This window comes from Pteronotus mesoamericanus, unplaced genomic scaffold (assembly GCF_021234165.1).
Source record: "Pteronotus mesoamericanus isolate MK-2021 breed Mesoamerican mustached bat unplaced genomic scaffold, CSHL_Meso_final scaffold_174, whole genome shotgun sequence".
Classification (NCBI taxonomy): domain Eukaryota; kingdom Metazoa; phylum Chordata; class Mammalia; order Chiroptera; family Mormoopidae; genus Pteronotus; species Pteronotus mesoamericanus.
Genome location: NW_026555309.1, coordinates 28,185,584 through 28,203,964, shown reverse-complemented (window position 1 = coordinate 28,203,964; position 18,381 = coordinate 28,185,584). Strand labels below are relative to the sequence as shown.

Here is an 18,381-nt window from a genome sequence, read left to right as displayed (position 1 = left end):
TATTAGTTCTTTCAATTTTTTTCCACTTGGCAATCTGATGTACCTCAATTAACTTTTCAACTTCCTCATACAAGCAACCATGCTTCTAAGTTTGTTTTCAAATTGTGGATATAAGGAATGAATAGATAGATGATATATAGTTAGATAAATAGGTAGATGATAGATAGATAAATAGAAAAAAATCATATTTAGAGACCTTACAGAAAATTACATCCTAGTATTCTATTGACAGGTGATTTTCCATGACTTCTGATTGAAGTTCTAACAATATTTTATAACTTAAGAACTAACATACATGAAAGAGTACAAGGAAAAATGTGTCAAATAAATAACAGATCATTTAAGGGTGATCAAGGTGTATATTGACTCTATTTATACATCTATATAATTAATGTTTTAGATTAATTAAGATGCCCACTCATTTATTGTTATAAGATAAAGAATAGCAATGATTCAAGTATTGAAAGTTGGGAGCCTCTACCGCAACCTTTGGAAATGAATGTTTTGATTAATAAAAAAATATTCTATTGAGAAAATGAAGGATTTTTTAAAATTAGGACTTAAGTCATTAAATTAGAAAATAGAGATGCAAGAATTCCTTCAGTTCATTAGTCATTCAGTCATGTATAATAGAATAAGATGAAAATGGTCATTTTATAATCATTTCATAAAGCTATTAGAACTCTACAAAGTATGTAATTTACACTTAGTAAATTTAATTACGGGTCATGGATCTGTGTAAATTATAATATGCTACAAAATTAGGGAAATTGACCTGTGGTTCAAGATCTTGTCCTTTTCAATGGAGGGCTCAGATGAAAATGAGAATGAAGATAATACTTTGTGTGCTTTATTCAACATATTGTCCACTTCCTGTGGATCTCAAAATCAAATAAAAAAATCATCTTCCAGGTTAAGGTGGTTCTGAAGGCTTTTATTGTAATGATATTGTCTTCACAGACACCATGGGTTATATAATACGCAAGTTAACATATAACAAATGAAATTTCTTTGCAAAATCACAGGCTTTTATAGAAATGACACAGCAACCACAGAGGCTTGAAGCTGGGAGGTGGTGATCAGTCACACACTCAAAACATCTTTTCCAAGAAGACATGTTAGAATGCAGTTCTTCTGGGTTCTTTGTTGTGTTTTTGTTTGTTTGTTTATTGTTTTCCCCTGCTGTTGCCCGATTTAGAATCCCTTGATTTACCTGAATTGCCCCCATTTCCATTTCATTTTGTGTGAATATTTTCAAAGGCCAGTTAATGAGAACATTAGGAATCGTTTAAATGAGGGCTGCAGAGTGTCTGGGTTTATATCCTGGTCTTTTGGTATTGAGTTACTTCACTTTTCTAAACTTCCTTTTCCTCATCTTCAAAATGGATGCAATGGTAATACCTAATTCATTGTTATGTGTTAGTCATGAGGATGAAAAGAGGTTAGTCATGTGAGCCAGGCACCTAGTACAATCCCTGGGACATAGAAAGGATTAAGGATTTAAATATTATCATTACTTAATATTTTAGCATAGTCTGCTGTTTGTCTAGCCCATCAATGTAGTTTATGGAGTCAATTGTAGTAGGGAATGCATTGCACTTCACAAAACACTAACATTTATGAGTCTCTACCAGACTCTTTCATAGACAGTCATCTTCTTGATTCCTTATTACAATCCTGATTATTCCCCTCATTTTTCTTTAGGAGAACCTGAGCCTTAAATAACTTGTCCAAGAGCATCAAGATTGTAAGTGGCAGAGCTGTGATTTGCATATAGTCTTTCTCATTCTAAAACCCAACTTTTTTTTTTCCCCAACAGATGATTTTATCTCAAAAATTCTAAGGAAAGGTGGATCTTGAAGGACTATCAGTCACACAGAGTCATAAAAAGTTATTAATTTTTTTCACCATGTACCAGACTGTTAAACAGGTTGAAAAGAATTTGTTGCATGTGTAGTTTTAAAGTTTCCTCCATGTTTACAATAAACTTTAGTAAGTGGATTTATGAAACCTGACTTTGCAAAAAAAGTTACTTCAAGTTGGTTTTGTTTTATTAAAGTGTTGTGTTTTTTTTTTTTTTCAGAGTAGGTTTATTTGTGCCTAAATCTTTAATGGGAAGGATGAAATACAATAAGCCTGGGGGCAAATTTAGAAAGCAAAGTTATTGCCATGGAAATTTCTCCCCGTTTCAAATTCACTGTGCTTGCTTTTAAACTTATGAAATTTACAGTTAAGTCTATTGACCTTAATAAATTCCACTAGAGGTTCACATTTAAATTATAAGATGGGGAAAATATTTCCCCAAATACAAAGTTAAAAATTTTACTTTTCTAATTTTCTTTCAACGTTTCTCCACTACTTTATGATTTAAAATGAATGGGTTTCTTTTTCTATTTCTGGTTCCCTATAGTTCTAATTTTGTTATCTTTTCAAAGTTCATAGTCTTTCATCATATAAAATGCACACAATTTGTAACTTGCTTAAAAAAACTATTGTTTAGTCCTTAGTATTGCTAAACTCTTACTTACATTATAGGCCAAATTATAAGTAGGTTGTATTCTAAGAGTTTGCTTTTCTTTCATTTTTTTTTTTTTGCGGGGGTAGAGGGAAACTAGATGGTCTTTACCTAGCATAAGGTTGCAAACAAAATGATACATTCCCAAAACAAATCATAGATGAGGGGTAAAATTTTATGTCAAGTGTAAAACTAATGCCAACATTTACTAAAATGACTTCCCTACACGTAGTTATAAAAGACAGTGTCTGAAGGTAAGGCAACTAACTTATAAAGCTAATTTTGGAAACTTACCTTTTGCTCATTTTTTTGTTTCTATATGTTTAATGTTGATTCTATACTTAGTTTATAAATTAGTCACTGACTTTGGGTTTCTTTTGGTAGAATTTGGTGAAAATTATCAATGCTGAATGTTAGATGAATAGTAAGTAATGTTTTCATTAAGCAATTCCTTGACTAACCTTTGCATTTATGTTTAAAGGTGACATTTTAACAAATATTAAAGTATAATAATACCATATTATGGTCTTTGCAATCTATAAAGAATTATATCATGTAGTGTCTCATCCTAAAATCTACCAACTCTGTGAATGTACATTTAGTGTAACTATCAGGGAAAATACAATGTCTATAAAAACAAAAACAAAAAACAAAAAAACCTCTCATGGTTGCACACAAACCTAGGGGCACAGCCATGACTATCACAATGTTCTGAGTCCCAGGCCTGTGCTGGGTTCACTGCAACACATTTCTGTCTTTGACTGGAGGCTTCAAAAAGGAGAAGACCTGGTCTTAATCATAGTTGATACATAGCTTCAGAGAACTCCTTATGCTGTCCTCTATTTTAATTGGGGAAACTCCTTTAATCATGACCAATTTATGAAAGGTTAAGTACAGGGAAATTTGTAGAGGCTGGAGAAGAATATCTTGATAGAAATCAAGAGCATAGCACCCACGCAGAAGCAGGGATTCTTCTCTCCAAGCAATGGCCTCCATTGCAGAGACATAGTTCATGTTTATATCCCAGCCTTTCCTAAGCTGTATGACCTTTGGGAAGTTGTTCAGATCTCTTTTCTGACAAGTATGCTCAAATGATGCAAGATAACTTATGGCTGTAAGCAAAGAAAGAAATGTAAATTACCCAGTGAACACCTTACCCCATGACACTTGCTCAACAGACCTTCGCTCCATTTCCTAATACCTGTAACCCTCTCCACCACCACATTGCCAATTTCATGAGCCATGATGACTGATAGCTGTGACAAGTGACTTTCACAAACCAGCAGGAGAGAAAAAAGAGGTAGAGATGAAAAAGTTTTAGTGTGCTATCTGCAGCTAACTACTTCACGCATGCAATCTCATTTACTATTCAGTGGTCAAGACAAAAATTTTACCTTAAAATATATATTATTATTATTTTCCTGTTTTGAAAAAGATAAAACTGACAGGTAACATGATATTTAAGTAAAGATATTTTATATTTAAGTGATTGTCCTGGAGAGGCATGTTTCTAAGGAAATGCATATTTGGTCACCATTTTAAGTAGCAATCAAATGACCAAAGGGGGAAAAAGTTTATGAAAGCTGATTACTTTGAAAATAAGAAACACTGCCCTGTTTTGAGTCAAGAAATAAGTCCCTAATTTCCTTTTGTGAAGTTCACATTGCAAACACACACACACACACACACACACAAACACACACAGACACACAAACTGGCATTTCCATTGTCATGTTTCTAATTGAGACAAAAAATTTTATATCTTCACTAAGCATTCCAAATATACCAGAAACCAAGCCAGGTCATGTTGTATATAAACTAGGAGCTAATGAAAGAATACATACTGGAAAGTAGATTACTAAGTTAAATGCTAATAATTATTTGTTTTTGTTTTTAGGCAGGAGTCCACATAGTTTTGGTCATTTTAAAAACATTTATTTATCCTCAAAATCCCCCACTTATCTATTTCTATATCTAATTTTATGTGTCATTAATTTTTATCTGATCTTGGACAAGTCATAACATCTTATTTTAATCATTAATCAAAAAATAATAGTTCTACACTGCACATTTACATTTTATGACTTTTTAGGTTACATATGCTGATCATTATTTATTATAGGTTTAAAAATCAGTGTTAATAGGTAAAACAGGGTGTGGCATACATTGGAACTCTCTGTACTATTGTTGTAACTTCACTGTAACTCTAAAGCTAATCTAAAATAAAAAGCTTATTAAAAATGCAAATAAATGAAGGAAGAAAAAAATGTGTCTGATAGAAACTGAGTATTGAATGCAAGGAACCAATATACATTTCCTGTTTAATGGAACTGCACTGAAGATCGTGGCCTTAAACTCTTTTCATCAATGTGACATTTATGAACAAATGGATTCATGGAGAGCCTTTCATAATCTAACTGGCCCATTAGTAGATAAGCTCCTGCACTTTATTATACTGTAGCTGAGAGGTGAAAAACATGGTGTTTTGGGAGGGGGAGGCTGGACCTTTGTTATCTGTGTGCCTCCTATGTTTCCACCATAAACTTTGGCAGATCACAGATGCTCATTCTGAGCATGGGACAATATGAAGTTAATTCACCATGTGATCACCATGCACCAAGTTAATCAGAGTGCAGCTATCCATAGAATGATTCACTCACAAGGATACTTTCAGTAAAGTGATTCTCTATTAGAGCCTCAAATATCCTTGAACAATTTTTTAAATTTTATGATGATTTATGAGCAGACTCCTAAAAACACTTTATACCCCATAAATGTCTTCTCACTATAAATCTTATTGTAAGCCACATTTTGCCTGCTAATTGAAATGGTGTTAGTTTTGGGATTACGTAGGGGACACAGAATTCTGTAGAGAGTCGGGTTACAGAACAGGGGCAAAAAGTGGAATATTTATTGTAGCTATGCTTCAGAGTCATATCCTTGAAGCAACTGTCATAGTGAGGGTTTCACACCAGAAAGAACCACAAAAGTATAGAGAAGTACCAAAGAATCTTGCTTTCTCTGTTATGGAGGGAAGAGAGAGATCCGAGTCCGGAGGACCCCTCCCTGCCCGCATCTCGGTTCTTGTCTCCCTCCTAAGACGTGAATCGAAGCAAGAGACAAGCACATATAGTGGTAATGAGGCAACAAGTTTATTTATGAAACACACAAGCACAAAGCAGTAAGCAGGCACCCAGCTAGTCTAAATGCCTCACGTATAAAGGAAATAAAGTTATTAGCAAGTTTATTCTATATTCCTGAGCCAAACCTACAAGCAAGTATTTAGCTAATCTAAGTATGCTGACTATTAGGGTTCAGGGGTTATATACCTTAGCTGGCTTTTAGTTCCCCCCTCTTCCTCCCCCTTCTAAATCTTGGGAATAATGTACAGATGGAAAGCTTTCTCTGTTAGCAAAGGCTCTTTGCCTTAGTGAAATTGTTGCAGAGGCTCCCTTTCCTGGCATAGAATTTGAAGAACCGCTGAAGAACCACGCCCCTCCTGTGTTTGTGGTGTTCCGGACACCTGGCGATCTTAGAGGGATTGTTGCAGAAGCCCCCTTTCTCAGCACAGTCTCGAGCACTCCCCTTCTCCAGCACTATTTTTTTGTGATGCTCGGGACATCTGGCAACCTTATCTAACCAAGCTCGCGACTGCCGAATTAATTGGTGAGACATGTCTTCCTTTTGCTTCTAGTCTCCTTTATTAAGTTCTTTGTTAGATTGTAATGGTGAGGGCCTTCCCCTTATTTTCCCTCTGGCCACTCATTCCCAGCTGTGGCCTAACATCTCTATAATCTCTGAGGAACCTCTTTCTGGTCTTGTGGAGAATATTCCCAAATTCAGAAATACCTACAGCAGACTCTTCTTAGCATCTGTTTCTAATAAACTTAACTTAGGTACATTGGGAAACATGCTGGAAAGACAGGGAAATGGTTAGAGCTATAAGAAGTGTTTGAAAGAAAACTAAATATAATAACCTAGAAAGCATGGAATTTATCAGTTTTGTCATTAGAAAAATTAATTTTTGTTTTTAGCCTAATATATTGTATACTTCATTCAAAGGTGACTCATCCCTAGTGTATTTTATAACCAGAAATAAAATAGTTTACCTGAGGTAATAATAAAAGCTAACATTTGCTGTGTGTTTACCAAATGCCTGGCATGTTCTTAGGAGGTTTGAATAAGGACATTGAGGCGCAGGAAGGGTAAGTAATTTTCCCTAGGCAATTATATCGACAAAAATTGTATTTGAAGTAGTTTAGATGGGGCAGCAAATGTTTGCTATCTGCAAATATGAGCCGTATAGAATAAAAGCATTGTATATATCAGAGTGGTCCTGATAGTCAGTCCATATCCCCAAACTGGTTCTTGTTTACAGCAGCGACATCTGGGGCTCTCAGGAAATACTATCATTTGGCAGTGTAGTTAACTGGAGGAGATAATTAAAAGTTATAACTACTTGTAACTGAATTAGTCTCAGGAGAGGGCAGGATTTAATTGAAGTCACAATAGACCTAAAAGCCTACGACAGTTCCTAAAAGCCTTTTGAAACTGGAAGGAAAGGTCATTGTCACATTAGGCAAAAGGTTTTAAAATGACTACTTCTATGTTTTTATAAAGTTCATGTGCCCATTTGTTTTTGTATAACATATATATATGTGTGTGTATGTGTGTGTATATATATATTTTTTTTCCATTTTAGTCTCATAAAATTGAATAGCAAAAACTCTATGTCATTAGTACAGAAGTTGCTTTCTTTAAATGGTTTTATTATTTGTCATCTGGCAATACACTTAGCTAAGATAAATTTAAATGTAGCTTGGGGTTTGAAAACAGACAAAAGAACACCAGAATAGACTAGAGCTATCAATGGTAGCAGTGCATTGTACTAAGGGGCCAGCCAGCCGAAGTTCAGTAGCATCAATGGCGGCAGGTGTATGGTGAGTTCAGGAGAGTAGGAAGGACTGTGCTTTTCTGTCTAGTAAATACATTCGGCACCTAATCAAGGGCATGTAATACAATGAATTTGATTTTTTTCATAATTAATTCTGTTGTTAGCTCTTTGCTCTTCAGTTCAAGTTTACCAATCTCAAACCCAGTTCTTTTACTGCAAGATAAAGTAGCTAAAGTCACCCTCCTTTGTTTATTATACCAAGACAGTTGCCATGGAAATAACGTAATGTTGTAAAATAAGCATCGTAAGTTAAATCCAGAATCAGGAAGAGACATATGGGTCAGGTATGAGTGTGTTTATTTAAATAAACAATGGCTTTGGTGATCATAAAAAAATGTCAAGGTAAATGACTAAGAAAACACAGAAAAAATGAAATACAGCTTTAGAAAGTTATTTACAGAATTTAAATATTGCCCTTTAAGCAGGTGTTTAAAAAAGAAGTTAGGGGTTTTTAAGCCTCCCACAAACTAAATTTCTAGCTAAAATGTAGGTTTATATATCTCTGCATTATGCCCAAATATTCTCTTTGTAGCTCTTTTTGAATCTCGGTTCCATTATCGGTATGCTCAATGTGTAGGTCATATTTTTCTCTTCATGTGTTTTAATCCGCCTACAAAGACTATGTTTCAAAGGGTGATGGATAGTTTTTACTTCATGCATTTTACTACATCTCTTTGAATTTGCACTAGTTGATGTTTTATCATCCTTGGCTACAGAATTCTGCAAGCATAAAGTATTAACCTTTTCTTATCATGTAAATTGACACCTCAACTGAATCTGATCACTATTTTCTAAAAGAAATCCTATCTTTTGTTTCTTCTGGAAAACTTTTGATTTCTTTTTCCAGGTTGTTCTGTTTTTCTCATCATGTAAGAGAATTTCCCATTTGCTCAACTATGGTGTTTGAAACCACTTGGTGTCATTTACTTGTAAAACACTGTACAAGTACTTCACTGCCTTATTCTTGTCTCTCATCTGTCAAAGGAAAACTGTGTTATACCTTTTTCTACTTGGAAAATTTGTAGAAAAGCTCCACTGAATGTGTATGATAAAGGCTTCATATGCCTTCTAATGCCAAATTCCTTAATTTATCTAATTCATGTTCGTTCAATGTTTACTCCATGGTAGCTTGTTTAAAAGGGATCCTGCCTTCTTCCTTCTGAATGAGGACAAATACAAACTATGTAGTGAATTTTATAAAACTACAAACCTTCCACCTCCTTACCCACCTCCAGCCCAAACACTCTTCCCAGAAAACAAGGTCATTGCAATAGTTAACTCTGATCACTAATGACTCTGTATGACCCTCAGGTGTGTAGGGTTAAGACAAAATGTAGAGATCCACTGATGAAGAGAATAATGCTATATTGGGATTCCTTGTAGTCCACATTTTCCTGTGACCTTAGAAACCATTAACATACCATTGTAGGTTTTTGTTTCATGTTCAGTTTCAAGGATATCATCATTGACTCTACATGTTTTGTTTTCCTTCTCTAATATTTTCTGATCCCCTCCCATGAAACATCCTCATTTGATTATATTTTGTTTATTGATTTCACAATGCCTTTCTCATAAAAGTAAAAACAAACAAATGTACTTAGAAATACCTAAAAAACAATCAAGCAGGAATATAGACAACATGCAAATTGCTGAGGCTTTATGAGCAGCAAGGAATCTTTGAGTTGTTGGTTAGTCAAAAACAAAAACCCAGATATGGAAATCATATCTTTAAAGAACACTCAGCCATTCAGTTGTCAGACAAAAAAACTATAATGAAGAGACAGATGAGTAATAATGTTGTTAAGTGCTTTTCATATACATGACAGTGTGTCTGATACTATAAAGCTTTTCTCTCCTTTACCCCTTTCAATAATTTCATTAGATAGATTTTAATATTTTTTTACTTTCCATTCTGAGAGCAGTGTATAGAGAGGTGAAGTGACTGGTATTGAATGTCATAGCTAGGAAGTATAGATTTTTTTATTTTCCAAATGTTGTACTCCATATTCTTTACTTCATTGTATATTTGATTTTTCCATAGTTGTAATAATGACAGATGATTAAGCAGCAAGACATTTTGAGAAGTATATTGCTACTTACAAATTTTTTAAAAAACTTTCTTCAGGGGGAAATGAGAATAGTTTAGGGACTAAAAATAAAATAATAAAATTTGCCAAGGAATTTTTCCTTGATTTTATTAACTTAATTTTCATGATAAGTAGTTCTATACTATTTAATTCATTCCAAATTTTTGAAATTTTAAGAATTTTTTTATTCACATCATATATTCTGTCCATAGAAATGGTAATAAAAATAATAGAAATTAAATATCAATATTGTGATATATCTAGTTAGGGTTAGAATTATTTTTTCCTTTGTGAATGATAATATAACATTGAAAACTTTTGAAAACTTTGATATTTATTGCTTATGATTATTTTCTTAGGAATATATCCCCTATACTCTCCAAAATAAGGATCACTTATTTTATGTATAAGAGTTCACCCATTAAGCTCTCTTACAATTTAGTTTTGGGAAACTCTAAACTTGGCCCTTTGAAATTTAGTATTCATTCATTCATGCATGCATGCATTCATTCATTCATTCATTTATCTGTTCATTAACTTATCAAACTTACCTTGACTGACAACAATGTTTGCTATGCTGTGCTAGGTAATGGTGATATAACAAAGATGAACTAGATATTAGGGATTATTTTATTAGGACATATTGATAAGTTTGCTATATTTCTCTAATCTACTACCCCCCAAATTAAATTAATCCAATTCAACATTAGTGAACACTGATTTGGATAGCAAAGATAAAAATATAAACACACACTCTCATTGAGGATCTCCTAGTCTATCATAAGAGAAATTACCTATGATTAATTATGGCATCATGAGGTGAGAATGATAAATCAAACCCTTAACGTAGCTGAAAAGGATAACAATATTGTTTCTGGAAGAATAGGGAGCAGCTTCTCAAAAATGACATATTTGTAAAAATGAGCTAGATTTTGCCAAATAGAAAAAGGTAGGGGAGGCATCATAGGAAAAGGATATAATATGTCACATAGGTAAAATTTGTGTTTACAAATTTGTTTTGGGTCTGCTTCTTTTTGAATCCCAGTTCAATGTGTAGTCAACATGTAGCTAATGCTTTCTCCATTTTGCTTTTTAACCAATTCATGAAGGCCATGTTTCTTAAAATGATAAATAGTCCTTATTTCACAACTTTTTCTGTGTTGTTCAGGAGGCTTTGTATGTGGTTTATTATAATTATATGTTAATAAGTAGTAACTTTACAATATTTCATATTACTGTATTTGGGAAAACAACACCCTAGGCTCAGATAATGGCTTCATAACTTAGTGGTTGTGGCAAGTTGGACAGGATATTTAAACCCTCTGACCCCATCTGTAAAATGGAGATAGAGTTTTAAAAATCTTTAAGTTCATTGAGTTCCTACTATGGTGAGGCACTGTTCTAAGTTGTTTACACGTATTAACCTATTCAATCTTGTCAGCAAGTATCATGTAAAAAGTATCTTTATCCTCCCCATTTTTCAGAGGAGACCAATAAGATACAGAAAAGTTGCTTTTCCTAAGTAGCTGTGTGCTCAAGATAACACAATGCTCATTGCCTGACTTTTACATTGTCATAAAGGGGCTCCACTAACTCAGCGTGAATGAGCTTAAATTCCTTCTTCCACATACAGACCAAATTAGAAGGCTTACCCTTCCAGAAACCTGGAGCCAAAGCATGACATCTTTTGCGTAAGAGGATGAGGGCTGGACAAATTCAGAGGCAGGCAGAGTTTGAATGGTGGAGAATATTGCATGCTATGTTAAGGAGTAACTGATACCTATTAAGGTGTTTAAGCAGAGGAACGATATGATCAAAATTGCATTTTACAAGATCTTTCAGGTATTTACATGTATGGATGATGGATGTGGGTTTCCTTTACTATAGTTTGCTTTGCTGAAGTTAGAGACATCCATGAGGAAAGAGTTCCAGTATCCTATATATATACTCACGTGGTAGAGTGCTAGGATTGGAGAAGTGGGGGCATTTTAAGAACTGAAGAATATTTGTCCTAGAGAGCTTCATAATGTTTATTTATAAACTCCTTAATTTGTTCAAGTTACATGTGACAGCAGTTATTGCCTAGTAAAGCCCTAATTCCTGGAATCAATTTAGTAAAACATCTCCAATTCAGAGGCAGATTCTTGGCGTCCCAATCAGAATTCACAGAGCTGCTCTTGTTTATGCTCTTTCACTGCTTTTATATCATAGCCAGACCTCAGACCATTCCAAGAACCAACTTCCCCTTGAGTATACCACGTGGAGAGCGCAAGAAAAGGACTCACTAGTCCTGTGGCATGATCTCCAGGCTACAGACGCAGGAGGATTCCAACTGAATGTACAATCTGGAAATCATGGGAGAGCTCCAGGCTGAGAAAAAAATTACAGATTTCCAGCACAGAGATGCTTTTGAAAGCCATGAAGTCAGATGAGATAAGCACAGAAGTAAGCATATCCTGAGAAGAAGCCAGGCCCTGGGCCTCGCCAATGTTTAGAAGTCTGGCAGATAAAAAAGAGCCAGCAAAGGAGACTGCGAAGGAGGAATCTGGAACATAGGAGGAAAAAAAGAAAACAAAAAGAAAAAACCCACAAGTAGAGACTGATGTCTTAGAGGCTAAGTGAAGAGAGAGTTTGGAGGAGAAAAAAGCAATCCCTGCCCGCAAGGCCGCAAGGTTAAGTTAAATGAGGGGTGTGAATATACATAGTGATGTAGAAGTCAGTGGTGAATTTGACGAATGCAATCTCAGTGAATGACAGGGTGAAAGTTTGAGAAAAAGGGAGGAGAATTGCAGAGTGAATCCAGACAGCTCTTTTGAGGAGTTTTGCTGAAAATATCAATGTAATGGAAGTGCCTGCTGGAGGGAAATGGTGGATCAAGAGAGTTTCTCCCCCAACTTTTAATGATAATGTTTTTAAAAATATGCTCCAGAGACAAAAGAATAGGATGTCCATGTAGGTACCACTGAGGTTAACAATTGCTTAAATTTTTAATATTTGTTTTTATATTACCTTTCTGAAACATTTGAGAGTGCATTGCCTACATCATATTATATTCCAGAATATTTTAACATTTTTTTTCTAAATATAATGCCATTCTCTTATATAATTGTAATACCATTACTAAAGCTGGACTCATTTACCATTTGGTATATAGTCACATTTCCCTAAAATTTTTCCCCAAAAGTCTTTTATAGCTGGGGGTTTTTTGTTTTGTTTTGTTTTTTCAGATTAGGAGCCAAATCAAGTTTCAGGCTGATATTTGGTTATGATTTGTGTCTCTCTTTTTTTTTTCTGCAACATTACTTTTTGAAGACACTGGAGCAGTTGTCATATGAAATGTTCCATATTCTGAATTTTTCTAATTGCTCTCTTAATGGGTCATTTAACTTATTAAGTTATACCACTCCTACCCCCCTTGCAGTTTTTCATATAAGCAGAAAGTTAGATCTAAAGACTTGATTAATTTCTGATTAAACATCTTTTTAATGATAATCCTTCATGGGTGATGCTTGTACATCACTAAGTATTACATAAAAATCTAGATGTCTCACTGTTATGAGTGATGTCTGAACACATGATTGAAGATAATTAAATAAAATAAGATAGCAGAAAAATACATGTTTGTATGCTGATGAAAATGATTCAATGAGAATAAGTCAATGAGGAGGAAAACTTGATGGCAAATTAATAAAGCGATGCCATTGCATAAGCAAGACTAACGTACAAACCTTAAGTATTTGCATGATCACCAGAAGTGATGGATCGCAGGAGAAAAGCAGAAAATGTGGGCACAGACACAGTAGGTGGGATAACATCGTGTTGTACGAGTAGAAACCTATTAAGTTCTTTTTCTCTGTGAAGTAGGAGGCGAGATCATTAGCTAAGAGGAGGATTAAGGAGGAGACCTTGCATCTTTGAGGAAACAAATGAAGGTGTGAAATAGTCATAAAAGAGTTGGGGAGTGAATGGATTAGGACATTTTAAAAGCACCAAGAAATGGGACAGTGGTTATATTTGAGAGTAACAATGAGGCCGGAGTTTAAATTTAGTCATAAAATATGGGGGGAGGGGTGCAGAGGGTGGTAATGATTGCAACAAGAGAACTACAGTCGATAAAATGTGATTGGCAGCCTAGAATGAGGGGCGTAAGCAACAGAGAATAATAAGTAATCCTACCCCACCTCCAGGCCAAGTAGGAAATGGAATATAGAAGGGAAAAGAGCCACTGCTTGAGACGGCTGCAGAGAAAGCATTGAAATGAACAATATCAGTAATGAGCACTTAATGATATACCTAGCATTGATCTCAGATTTTACATGTATGTCATCTTCACAGCAATCCTATGTAGGACTATTATTATAATCTTTCCTTTATAGATTCAGAAGCTGAGTCATAGGGAGATAAAATAAAATGTCATGCCGTCAATAAGTAAAGGATCAGAAATCATAGCTCTCAGTCTGATTTCTGGGCCTGTGAATTACTTTGATTCAGCTGCCTTTTTATATAAAGATTATCCAAAGCAAAATAGAGATCCAAACCATAGATTTGAAAGGAACTGAAGCCCAGAAGAACTGGTTGTACGCTTGACTTAATCATGACTATATCCTGTAACATATGCAGGCATACTTTGAGAGTGCTTCAGTGTTAACACTAGGATATTGATAAAAACCTTTAGCAAGTAGTAACTTTAGTTACTGCCTCTGTTCTGGCTTGAGTCTCCAGCCGTTTTTATGGCCCTTGTTCTCTGTTGCCAACCCCAGTCATCTGCGTCTATACTCCATGATGGTCCAGATTGGACTAGAAGCTTTTGAAGAAGGATTTTGGTTTTGTAGTACCTAAAGCCCAAATAATGTGGGAGCCCTTTCTGAGAAGAATTATCAAAAGTTATGGATATGAAAGTAGGCACAGAGCCTTGGAAGGAACCTGTGTACATGAGGGTCCCTGAAGCTTCAACCCCATTGGTAAATCTGCTCTGGGATGAGCCCTGCTAATACTCTGACTGCAGAAAACTTGCAGTTTCTCCTTTGTCAAAGACACAATACCAATCATTAAAAGATAAGCCTTCTCTCTTAAATAGGACTTAATAATCATATTTCTAGTCCTCATTCTATTTCTATTTTTCTTCCTAATTGCTATTTCTCAATTTGAGTTAACTTGAAAGTTATAAGAAATGGAAGTCTCCTGGGTAAATTCCTTTACAATGTGAAATTCCTCTGCTTTCAACAACCTTTCTTTCCTATTCTGAATCCTATTGTATGCCATGATATTAGACAGAAAAAAGTGTCTTTCTGCTGCTTTATTTTTGAAACCTAGACGACTCCTTCTTCTTTATCCAGAGCACTTTCCTCAGTAGTCTTCCCTCTCTCTTGTTAGGAGGTCTTTCTTTTCTTATCATCCCTGAAGAATGCATTGACTACTTTCCTGAGTTACTGCTATTTAATCACTTCATACTCCTGCTTACAAATAATTGTCATGATAGATTGACTTCTGAATTTCAAGTCAGCATGTCTGGATTTAAGTCCTAATTTACTACTTATCAACTATGTTGTCCTTAACAAGTGACGAGCAACAAGCCTTTATAACTTGTGATTGAAATGGGTATAAATTTGTTGTGAGAGAAAATTGTATGGGAAAACATGTAAAATGAGAGAATTGTTTTTGTGTGTTTGCTAGTTATTTTTAGATAGGTGACTAGGAAAAATCACCTGTAAATAAAGTTGCCACTGAGCTGCAGGTCCATTAAAATGCTGGGGGATGGGGGAAGAGGTGGAGTCAAAGCCAAAGTCTTTAAAAACAAAACTGAACCATTTCTTTTTGCTAGACTTCTTTGTTGAGAGGGGAGGTAATGCTTACCTTGTGTAAGACCACAGCTGAAAGCATTTTGCAGACAATGCAGCTGAACCTAAAGTGTTAGAGCGCCTTGGTAGTAAGGCACTCCAGATGTGCACGTAACTACTTTATCCAAGATGAACCCAAGGCTCCAAGAAGGTAGCTGACGCCACACGGGTTTCAGCAGTTGCAGCATTAGGTAGCGCCCCAGTTCAGCACTCCCCTCGGCCTCTAGTCTGCGGCCATCTCCTCCTGAGCGCATGTTGACTTCTTGTTCACATTTCTCCCCCTGAGCTCTGGCCACCACAAGGACCCCTCCAGTTTAGCAGGCACATCTTTAGGTGTCAGCCTCAAAGGCAGAGTTAAAATAATCTGGTTTAATTACCTCTTTTCTCAGAAATTATTCCTGTTCCTCTCTATAAATGAATGGGTGCAGAGAAACCCACAAAAGTGGCTTGCGAACCCCGGCGGCAGCTGCAAACGTGTACGCGGAAGGAAAGAAGGGCCTCTCCACATCCGCGTTGAGTTGAAGGCCGAAGAAACAGCCTGTTAAAACATATATATGTACTCAACTTTCTTAGTGAATTTCTATTGCAGGAATCATTTCTTTTATTCTGAAGGTTTAGAAAAGAAAGGAATTCCCTGTGTACATCAAGATACATAGTAAAAATCTTAATCACTGAAATCAGCTGGTCAGTGTATTGGTCCTAGGATTTGACTCATAAAAAGCCACAGAAAGAACAGTTTACTTGCATGTTTCCTAGCCATGGAATTTCTTTAACATAATCTAAAACTTTGAGTTTTCAATCTTGAAGGATCTGTGTGAAACGTGTTCTTTTAAATAACAGGAGAGACTCTTTCTTCAGTGAGATAATTACAGACTTGAAACTCCTGCGTGCTTTGGTAATGAGCCTGAATATTTTTAGCTATTGTGAGTTGTTTTCTCCTAGGCATATTTACACATAATCTACCTCATATTGCAAAAGACTTTACTTGTGTTTTAGACCCTAGTTCATGCTCTTTCTTACTCTGGTTTAATAATGGCCTGGGCCAGAAGTAGGCATGTTTAAAGAAGTAGTAATTTTTTTTAATAGGAAAAAATACAATCATGTGGCTTCCTTTATAGCTTATTTTGTCTAAATAAGAAAGAAAAAACCATTCTAACTCAATATTCTTTTCTCTTTGTGCTGGAACATGGAAGGTCAAGTTTATATACATTAGTATTAATCTCCTCCTCCCCTAACTACAGATCATCTATATTATTAGTATGTTGTGAAGACTTTACACTGTATTACTCTCAGATGTTTTGAGGAAAATGCACCTGTGAGGAAACAGCTTCGCTGCATAGTGACTGCCCCGATAACGTTGCACATTTCCATGTCGGTCATGGGTGTGAGGCTTGTCTGCAGTCTGCCCTGACTCTTGGTAGAATGTCCGGGGAGACTTCAGGAGCACAGGACTGATCAGCATCCTGGGGAAGTGTCGCCACCAGGCTGCTTCTCACCCGTCTCCCTAGTTTTGGTCGACACACAAGACTTTCTGCTGTTCCCTTCTTCAGGTACATTTGCAAGCTTCCATATAAACCTTGGAAACTTGTTGGCTGTAATTTAGAGTTAGCTCCTCACTCGTGTAGTGACCTAAAACCCATGCCATCTGTCACCTGGCCTCTTTAGTTTGGTATCATCCTATGGGCAAAGGGATACAGGGAGATGACATGCTGATCTTGTGTTTCCTGCCTCTGTGCTTAAGAAACTTAATCCATTTGGGCTTCAGGTCCCCTTACCAATCAGACCTTTGGAAGTGTGCAAGCCAACCTAGCAGCTGCAACAGTGGCTTTGTGGCTTTATTAGCCATTGCACTGCTACTGAGGGACTTCTTGGCCACTTGACAATGATGTAACTCATTAGAAAAATGTTCTGAAATCAAGCATGTAATAAATGCTTACAGTTTATTTATCCAGTAGAGTAGCAGTGCTGTGTAGTGGAAGAGAACAATATGTAATAGGCATTTTCAAGCCTTGTATGTTGATGTCATATATTTTGATGTCTTTAAAATAGGAGTAACACTAACAAATTATACATGAAGATAAAAATAACACAAATGCATATCATTTGTTGAATGTAGACCAGATACATGACTCTGTTCCAAATCCATTTCATGTGCTAACTTCTTTAATCCTCAGGAGAACACAGAATTTGGTAAATATCCTCATTTTCTAGATAAAGATTCATGAGATTGGCATGCTTGACATCAGAGCCCAGATGAGAATCCAGTAATTCCAACTCTAGATTCACTTTTTATTACTGTATTATATTGCACCTCTAGTTAATGAGTATGATGTCCCCAACATTACAGTTTCAATGGTAGTTCAAAAAAAGGTCCATGGCCACTTTTATGGAAATATCTGCTTCTAAAATTAAATAAGGAAAGAATGAATTTTCTTTCCTTAATTTCAGAGATAATATGTTATTGGTGTCTTCAAGTAAAAACAAGACTGATTCTTATTTCTTATAAATATTTTCACATACAGATTTATCTTACAGAATTTAATAGCAGACTGTGTCCACTGTGCCTTTGTTGCATTTTGTTTATAGCAGCTCCAGTATTCCTGGGGACAGCAGGCATATGCCCAGAATACCAGTAATTTTTTCTCATACAACTCATAGTACATAGGTTATAATTTTGTCTTTTTTTAAGAACCGTATTTGGTAACAGCCTATTATTGATTTTGTGTGCAGTGGTTACATTCCTGGTAAATTTTATGATATAGGTATGTTCTCTATCTTCTCAGAAGTGACTGTAAAAATCTTTTTATTTGGGCCTTTTTTGTTTCAGGGTAAGGTACTTTCCTGCATGTTTCTAGGTACCAATTACTGTGCTGTCTTAACTATCTGGAAAGATCAACAAACTCTCAATTAAAATTTGCAGGTTCAGTAATTTTATGACTACATCTATGAGCATTTAAAAAGGCATTTTAGGAGATGTGTTTAGGTTTT

The 18,381-nt window shown here is 35.5% G+C and overlaps 1 protein-coding gene across 3 annotated transcripts in view; it reads left to right on the top strand.

The window, feature by feature from the left end:
• The window catches only part of CSMD3 (CUB and Sushi multiple domains 3), a 929,671-nt gene that overhangs the window by 601,778 nt on the left and 309,512 nt on the right, over nt 1-18,381 (top strand). The window lies entirely within an intron of this gene.